We start from the raw sequence: 10,117 nt of genomic DNA on the forward strand, positions 1-10,117 counted from the left end.
TTTGTCCTTTATTCTTTATTCTTTCTCTATAATTAGTGTGGTTAAATGAATTAAATTTGTTATCCTTTCTCTATAATTAGTGTAATTAAATGTATTGAATTATTAGTAAAAACAATCAACCTTTCCTCTCCCCATGTCCAAGATCACTAACTTCTGAAAATCAACTTAAACAACTCTTCACTTTTTCATCTTATCCTATAAATCTTTAGCTATATATATGTATCATGGAAAAGTATTTTTTCTTTACCAATTGCCTCCTGTTGATGTGAATCATTAGACAATTTTCAGGTACTATTTTTTGTTTTGATCCTAATTAGAATGATATTTTGTATCATAGTTTTATCTTTACCAGTTTAGATGGCTTTTTTATTCAACTGTTTATAATTATCTGAATTTTTGTGGAACAATTATTATGCTCTTATTTTGTCATATTTTCCTCATTCTTGCGTTTACTTCTCTTTTTCTATGTCATTTTAATTTATAATTTTTAATTTTTAATTTTTAATTGTTAATTGATAAGCTATATTTCTTTTCAGGCTATTGTCGTATTAACCGTTTAGAAATATATATACTAAAATTGGGAACAAAAAGAGTTGAAGTATCAAATTATCCTTTATAGGTTGAATAGTCGTTTAAGTATTTAATTAAACACTAATCCTTTAATTATTGGTATTAAAAAGTAAATATACCTATCTATTAATAATATTTCATTAAAATGAAACAATAGAAAACAAATACATTCTCACTCATTAGTTCATTCAATTCAATGTGGTGGAATTGCTTTCATATTTCACAATTATTCAACCTTTAGAATTTCTTTTTAGTATTTTAGATTTGTAAAATTTTTGCTAATAAATATAAACTTTCAACTAATAGTATTTAGGAAGTCCAAGTGACGGGCATATCTATGTGGTCAAGAAAATCATTTAACTTTTTCTTGCTCTTTTTGGATTTTCAATTATTTTAAAATTTATATGCTATGTACCATTCATAAGGAGTGAAGCACTTGGATCATTATTAAGGCTTTTGAATTTTGATTGGTTACGGAAGAAGGTATCATCAAGAACTCTACTCCTTATGTATTTCTTTTTACTATGTATATATTGGTATAATTAAATTCTTAAAAAGGATATGAATATTGTATTTGTTCTTATTTGTTTAATTTTTTGTATTCTTTACCGATTTATACTTCTTCAATTTAATCTTTTATGAAATTATGAATGTTATAAGTCTATTTTTATTAGTGTTGAAATTTCTAATTTATGACTTTTATATTCGTTTTTAAATGTACTTTTATAATATTTTCTTTCTTTTATCCTTTCCTTACTGATATGGTTTCTTTAAGTAGCTACATATTTGTGTACTCACTGATATGAGAGTGTAATAAGAGATTATTAAGGATAAGTCTGTAACGACCCTCTTAGTCGTTTTATGTATTTTAATCATTATTTTTATATTAGCCCTTTTTAGTAGCTTTTCTAAATAATTTATGACTTACAAGAATGAGTGGAATGATTTTCAGATTTAATAAAAGATTATTTTGTTGCTAATAATAATATAAAAGAAAAATAAATAAATAAATAATAAAAGAAAAAAAAGAAATAAAAGGGTAAATGTTGCTGGCTGTTGTGAACAACAGCAGTTCGCTCGCGCAGCCGAGAAAAAGAAATAGAAAGGGTTGGAATACTCACCTGCGCCGTCGACAAGAGCATTCAGGTGAGAAGTGTATCTCCAAATCTAGTGATTTCACAATTAAAGGCTTAGGCGAGAGAACAAAAATATTGCATTGACGTTAACGAAGTAATATGATAGTGGGATGGCAGGAAATTGTTGTTGTTGTGTATATTATTAAATAGGATTCAATTTTTAATAGTTAAATATTGGTTAATAATGATTGGCAAGACCTTAGTCTAATGATTAGGTAATAATGGCCTAAATGATTTGGAAGGCATATTGGTGGTGAATTGATGATTTCATGTTGTAACTTCCAGCGAATGAATTGAGGATTCACAATCTTTATTCGTCTTTGATATTTTGTTCTTTATCCGTATACTGATTATATTATAATTCTAAGTTTTTCTATATTGAAATAAGTAATTAAATATAATGGTATAAAATTATATGAATACCATTAGGTTGATGATATATGGAGAAATTGAAACTTAATCCTAGACTTGAAATTTGGAGAAAATTGAAGAGTTGACATGTTATTGGCATCAAGATTAAGAATTTGATTATAGATTTGAGTGAATTTTTGGGTCTAGTCTAGACAGAAAGTAATGTGGGTGTTTTTAGTTTCAAAATCTTATTGTGATTATTAATGTGAATAGATTGCTTTGAGTTGGAAGTTCAACAAAAAAGGGAAGGCTCAAGTCCCGGAGTGAATTCTTGATTGATTGAGGCAAGTGGATTTCTAAACCCTTGTTAAGTGTATGGAATTCGTGTATTTCCTTGTAATATATGTTTGGGGGTAATGAGACTTGGTGATGGGTTGACTTGTCCACATTGATTAATTCTAATAATGAAAAAGGGGTAATAAAAGGCAATGTGATTAATTATTTATGTGTGATGTGTTGAGAATGTTGGTGACGGGCATTGGTACGAGTACCGGTGTTATAAAGGGAGAATTTATTACTATAGAATGTGGATTGTAATCCAAGAATGTCAAAGCATATGGGCATTAGTTGATATATTATTGATTTGATTTATTATGTGTGATTGTGTTCTTTATTGAACCCGTATACTGGTGATAGCTGAGATGATTACATATCATATTGATATTTGATTGAGTTGCATCATCCCTTTTATTGAAATCATATTCTATACATGCATTGACATGAGACTGAGTATAAGTTGGGCACGTGGAGATCGTCTGTGCTAGGATGGTGAGATGTTAAGATTATAATTTGGGCACGTGGAGATCGTCCGTGCGAAATTTGTTTGATTTATAATAGTGCATTGAGATCATCCGCACAGACACGTGGAGATCGTCTGTGTCGGTATATGGACCTCGCGAGTCCCCCATAGGTCATGAACTCTCGATGTATTTCTGAGGAGTATCATGTATATACGATTGAGAGAGTACTTGATATTCTGAGGCATATCATTTCATGGTGTCATATTGCATTGCATCGCATGACATCCTTCATTCTTGATGATTATGTTTTTTATTAGTGGTTGGAAAGTACTTGATGTTTGATTACCTCTATTTGATGAACTTGATCTTGTGTGTTGTTGATATTTGTGAGTGCCTTTTTGTGAATGTTGTGATCGATGAATATTGAGTTTGTTGTTGAGGATATGTAATTTGTTAACGTGATTGTTGTTGAGCTGGGTACTGTGAACTGTTAGGTTGGGCTGGTTTATGCAGGTTGTAGTTGTGGAGGTTTGGTTAGGGTGTAAGGAGTACCTGTATTCTATCCCCTTAGTTGTGTTTAGAGGTTTACTTGTTGAGTACCGTGTGGTTTGGTACTCACCCCTTGCTTTTACAAATTTTTTTGTAGGTTACGAGCCTGGATTTTGTGATACTTTCCATTCTCTTATTTTCCGAGGCTTCTTGGAGATTTGTGAGGTAGCTGTTTGTAATCTCAGCAGACCTTCTTACTCATATTTATGATCTCGTTCTATTCTAGAAACAAGGTCATTTGAGACTTGTGTTTTTCTTTTGAATCAATTGTAATACTATAGAGGCATGTACACATAACAACCAGATTTTGGGTATTTTTGAGTTAATTATAAAAATTTCCGCATTTTATTATAATGGTGGAGTTTTAGGCTGACTTGTCTTGGTGGGATAAGACAAGTGCCCTCACGTCCATTTTTTGGTCGTGACAAAGTCATATATAGATATATTCATATTAGAGGCAATAGTATCTTAATTAGTTTTCCATATTTCTTTCTTGATGGTCAATGCACTATTCGATTATTATGAATTTTATTTAATGAATAAAATATAAATTGGTAAAACTAATATTTTTAATTTCAACATTTTCTATATGATAATTCAACTTTATAATAATTGTATGGGACAAACTTGCAATGCACGTCCCAGGAACTAGTAGTACTATAAGTGAGAACAAAAAAACTTAAAAGTTGAATTACGATTTTACCCCTATTATAAATTAAATATTATAAAACATTTAATTATTTAATTTAAATATTAAATTGTATCATTTTAATTAATATGTTAATGACTTTTGCACTTCCTTAGATTAATTCCTAATTAAAATATCTAATTTAATACATATTTATCATCTATAATTTACATGTATATAATAATAAATTAATAATAATAATAATAATAGTAATAATCCATAAATCTCTTCATAAAATGTATAATTAATTAAATATTAATTATTAAACAATAAACTGACCGTAGTATACTAATTAATACTAATGATATTATCATCATATGAAAAGACAATGCTGTCATTGTAATTACTACCGGTTTAAAACTAAAAGAAGAGGAAGGGTTGATATTAATTTATTCATTAATTCATTCATATGATAATATCATTCATTTTTGGTCTTTTCAAATTCCCTGGATTAGTGGTGAAAAAATATTATTTTTATAGAATTTATATAAAAAGGCCTAAGCTCTTGACATTACTATTAATGTTATATTCATAGATGATTCTCACTTGACTTTAGCCTTTTTCATATTTTTTTGTAAGTTGTGCACTATATTTTTTTTGCATGAAGCAATCATTGCTCTTTTGATTTGGTTTACTTGGTCAGCCAGCAACATTTGCAGCATATAGGTAAGGATCATACTTCATTTATCTAGAGATCGTATGAAAAATATTTATGTCACTACTTTTATTTATTGATTTGGATAAACATATTTCAAAAAATTTTATTGCTATTTTTTTTTCTTACTCGACGAAAATGTTAAAATTCAGTGGCTATGACCTTTTGAATTACTATAAGTTGCATCTACTAGCTTTAAGTTATAATTTATTATATAGTCTACCTGCTAACTATATTTAGATGCTCAAATTTACAGGTTTAGACAATCATTTTCCATATATGCAATAATCAAGTCATTCAAATAGGTCCATTGTCAATCAATTTCAACTTGCACTTTAAATGGCTATACTAAATTCTACAAATATTTATAACACCTTAAATCTCTTCAATCACCCCACATTTGTTGTATTATTTCAACCATATCAAATTATATATATGCTCTTAAATTTAGCAATTTAAGGTTGAGTGAGTTCAAGGCACAAGAAGTGTACTTTGAACTATAGAACAGAAGACGTTGGCAAAAGATGGCATGGAGATGGTTTATTTCCGATATTATATTACACTGCATAAGGCACAATTTTCACTAATTTTTATTTTTTTTTTGTAGGAATTAACTCAACAATCCAGTAACGTTCTATAGAATTTAACCTTTGGTTAGTAATATCCCTATTTCAAGTGAGAAGATAGAACACTACATGCTTCTTCCTTGTAAGAATTCACTGCTTAGTGTATTATTAATCTTTTTTTTCAATAAAAATACACTAATTTATGTTAGTTTCTTCACTTACATTATCTATCATAATCTTCCTTTGAGAAGTCTATGGATTTTGAGATGCAACAACAAACTAAAAGATAAAAAATCATAGATCCAAAAATGGTAGATGGGCTGCATGGGGAAGAAGAAGTCGAGATGGTGATATCTAGGTGCACTTGAATTTGAGAAGGCTTGATTTGAAATATGAATTTATTTTTTATATGGTGTTTCATGTTCACACAAAATACATTGATGTTGACTTTTTGTCATATTACATTTTATAATACAATATACATATTATTCAACGAATATTTTCTACCAAATTTCCAGTTTAAATGACTCATATAAGTAAATCAAATAAAGGGTACTTATACATGCACTTATGGGCTTAACTCAATTCCAAAAGGGAGAGGCAAAACCTTATATCAGGTTGCTCTTCCCCGTTAAAACCTTGTCCTGCCCCGTCCCATTGTCATCCCTACCTGTACCAACAAGGAAAAGGAAGATATATAATATTAATGTAAAATGAGGTCAAGTTAAAAGGCACATTTATGTATTATGTCTTATATAAATGACCCAAATATATCTTTTTGGTTTAACAGAAGTAGTGAAAAAAATAATTATAATTTAGCTAAATGTGTCTGATATACCCCTTAACTTTTTCACACGTGAATTTTTTATGACCTTTTTGATTAAAAAAAATCAGAAAACCTAAAGAACAGACTAAAATAAAAATCGAAAAAAACGACTATATGTTGATTTGATTTGATATTTAGATTTAATAAATCTACATAATTGGTTAGTTACTCCCTCCGTTCAACAATAGTTGTCCACTATACTATTTTTGGATGTCCAACCATACTTGTCCACTTTATGAAATCAATGAATAATTTTACACTTAGTTCCTAATTTACCCTTATCATTAATTATAATCATTTCTCTATTACATTTTTCAAGACATTGTATTTATTATATTCAAATGTAATATAGTAAAATTACTCTTCTATTTATAATTTCTTATTAGGGAGTAGGTATCTATCAAATAAAATACTATTGCAAATCCATATCAATGGAAGCTTAAAATATATCCAAGCGAAGTTGCTTAACAGTTTAAGTCAACTTAAGTCATGAAGCCCGGTTCCAGGAGGACAAGGTGCAAAAATGGAGGGCAGCACTGGAGGAAGCAGCTAATATTTTTGGCTGGGATTTGCCAAATACTTCCAATGGGTAAGTATCGATCATGAAACCAAACTAATCGTCATATGTTAATAAGTTACTCTGAATGTTAGATTTGACAAGATTCAAAGATGAATTAATGTGAAGATTTGGTAGTTAGGAAGATAATTCTTCATTGGTACAAAAGTCAAGATAACATCTTTTGTAGGTGAAATTTAGGTGAACCATAAAAGGATTTCACAAGGTAAATCTTGACATTTTGACACATTGTGATGTCATGGATGACATCAATAAGAAGAATTCACTCCTATAAATAGGTAGTTCCTAATTCATCTGTAACACACCTCTCACTTGCCTTCTCATCTTCAAAGGCATTTGATCTTCTTTCTCTCTTGTAGTATTTTCACTTGTACTCTTTTGGAGTGAAATAAATATTGGTTGGTTGTGTCCAAGGAGTAGGCAAAAGAAAACAAAAGTTTGCCGAACTTAGTTAATTCCTGGTGTTCTTTTTATTGTTGTTTCATCTACTATTTATTAGCTACCTTTAGATATAGCAGTTGTGATTTCATCACTCTCTATATATTCGGCTTCCGCAACAATTGGTATCAGAGCCAAGGTATTATCTGAGTATGCTCTGTGGTTGCAACACAATCTGAACTTCCACATCAGAAAAGATTTACTTTGGTCTTTGCATTTGTTAGCTAGTAAATAGTATTTTTAGCAAAAATGGGAGACAATAAAAATAATGAGTCCACATCGAATGTCAATAATACGTCATCATTGGCATTTTCGCTTATGACACGAATTGTGTCAAATGCAAAATTTGCAGTTGAAATTTTTGACGGGTCAGGACATTTCGGAATGTGGCAAGGCGAGGTCCTTGATGTTATTTTTCAACAAGGGCTAGATATTGCCATAGAAGAAAACAAACCAGACGGTGTAGGAGAAGAAGATTGGAAGATTATCAACCGTGTTGTTTGCGGTACCATTCGATCTTACCTAGCAAGAGAACAAAAGTATCCATACACAAAGGAAACATCTGCAAATAAATTATGGAATTCATTGGAGGAGAAATTCTTGAAGAAAAACAGTCAAAATAAACTTTACATGAAAAGAAGATTGTTACGCTTCACTTATATTCCTGGTAGCACAATGAATGATCATATCACTAGCTTTAATAAGTTGGCGACAGATTTGCGGAATATGGACGTGACTTTTACGGATGGAGATATGGCATTAATGTTGTTAAGTTCACTTCCCGATGAGTTCGAGCATCTTGAAACTACTCTACTGCATGGGAATGATGAAGTATCTCTCAAAGAAGTTTGTTCTGCCTTATATAGTTATGAACAAAGAAAGAGAGAAAAACAAAAAGGTGGAGAAGCAGAAGCACTGATTACGAGAGGTCGTTCTCAAAATCATATGAAAACGAAAAAAGGGAGATCCAAGTCAAGATCCAGACTCAGCAAAGATGAATATGCCTTTTGCCGAGAAAAAGGGCACTAGAAGAAAGACTGCCCAAAGTTGAAAAGCAAAGCCAAACCAAATAATGGGAAGGCTGTCATGGATTTAAATGTGGCTGATTGTGATGACTCTGATTACTCACTAGTTACAACAGATCCATCCAAATCATCTGATGTATGGTTGATGGACTCAGCTTGTAGATATCATATGTGTCCCAATAGGGACTGGTTTGTTGATTTACAAGAAGGAGAATGTGGAGTTATTCACACCGCAAACAATAATCCTTTTACCACATATAGTGTTGGTTCAATTCGATTAAGGAATCATGATGGATTGACCAAAACATTAACAGATGATCGGTATGTACTGGATTTGAAGAAGAATCTCATTTCTGTTGGAGCCCTAGAGTCAAAGGGATTCAAAGTCATTGCAGATAATAGCGTAATGAGAATATGCTCCGGTGCGGTGGTGGTAATGAAGGCAATTCGAAGAAATAATAGCATGTACCACTATCAAGGTAGTACAGTTATTGGGACAACAACAACAACATCCAATGACGACAATGAGGCAAAAATGACCAGGTTGTGGCATATGCACTTAGGACATGCTGGAGGAAAATCCTTGAAAACTTTATCAGATCAAGGATTGCTAAAAGGAGATAAAACTTGCAACTTGGAGTTTTGTGAGCAGTGTGTCAAGGGAAATCAAACAAGGGTTAAATTTGGAACAGTTATCCATAATACTAAAGGTGTTTTGGATTATGTTCATTCAGATGTTTGGGGTGCTTCCAAAACACCCTCATTAGGTGGAAAACACTATTTTGTAACCTTTGTTGATGACTTTTCCCGAAGACTATGGTTGTATACGATGAAAACAAAAGATGAAGTATTGGGAATTTTTCTCAAATGGAAGGCGATGATAGAAACTCAAAGTGGCAGAAAGATCAAGTGTCTTCGCACAGACAATGGTGGAGAATACAAAAATGATCTTTTTCAGAAAATTTGTGAGGAAAATGGCATCGTCAGACACTTCACCGTCAGAAATACACCTCAACAGAATGGAATGGCAGAACGCATGAACCGAACTTTGTTGGAGAAGGTTCGGTGTATGTTGTCCAATGCTGGCTTGGGCAAAGAATTTTGGGTTGAGGCAATAACATATGCATGCCACCTCATTAATCACCTACCATCTGCTGCTATTGGTGGGAAGACACCATTAGAAAAATGGTATGGAAAACCTGCTGAAGATTATGGTTCTTTATATGTATTTGGCTCAATTACATATTATCATGTAAGAGAGTCAAATTGGAACCAAGAGCAAAGAAAACTTTATTTATGGGGATTACTTCTGGAGTCAAAGGATACCGTTTATAGTGTCCAGAGACAATAAAAATTATTTTCAACAAGGATGTTACCTTTGATGAATCTGCCTTGACAAATAAGGTAACAGTTGAAGAAGTCAAACAAACTGACGGTGTTTCAAAGCAGGTGGAGTTTGAGGGAAAGATAATTTTTCTAACACATGGATCAAATGAGGAAACAATAGAAGTTTTTCCCCTGGAAGAAGAGCCAGTCGAAGGGGAGGTTCCATCTCAAGAACCTCAACCACAACTTGAATCAATAGCAACCAGCAAGCCAAAAAGGACAATAAGAAAACCTGCTCGACTCATAGATGTGGTGGCTTGTGCGGACTCAATTGCAGCGGATAACATTCCTACCACTTATAAAGATGCAGTCCAAAGTTTAGAAGAAGATAAGTGGAGGTTTGCCATGGATGAAGAAATGAAGTCCCTTCATCAGAATCATACAAGGAAATTGGCCAATCTCCCGGATGGCAAGAAAGCAATTGGGTGCAAATGGGTATTTGCAAAGAAAGAAGGATTTCCTAACCAAGAAGATGTTCGCTACAAAGCAAGATTGGTGGCCAAATGATACGCTCAAAAGGAGGGAATTGACTATAATGAGGTATTTTCTC

At 31.8% G+C, this 10,117-nt stretch overlaps 1 pseudogene; it reads left to right on the top strand.

Moving 5' to 3' along the window:
* The first annotated feature begins 5,623 nt into the window (after window positions 1-5,623).
* LOC125852541 (disease resistance protein Roq1-like) overlaps window positions 5,624-10,117 on the top strand; it is an 8,869-nt pseudogene continuing 4,375 nt past the window's right edge.

Source organism: Solanum stenotomum, unplaced genomic scaffold (assembly GCF_019186545.1).
Source record: "Solanum stenotomum isolate F172 unplaced genomic scaffold, ASM1918654v1 scaffold36650, whole genome shotgun sequence".
In the NCBI taxonomy this organism is placed as follows: Eukaryota; Viridiplantae; Streptophyta; class Magnoliopsida; order Solanales; family Solanaceae; genus Solanum; species Solanum stenotomum.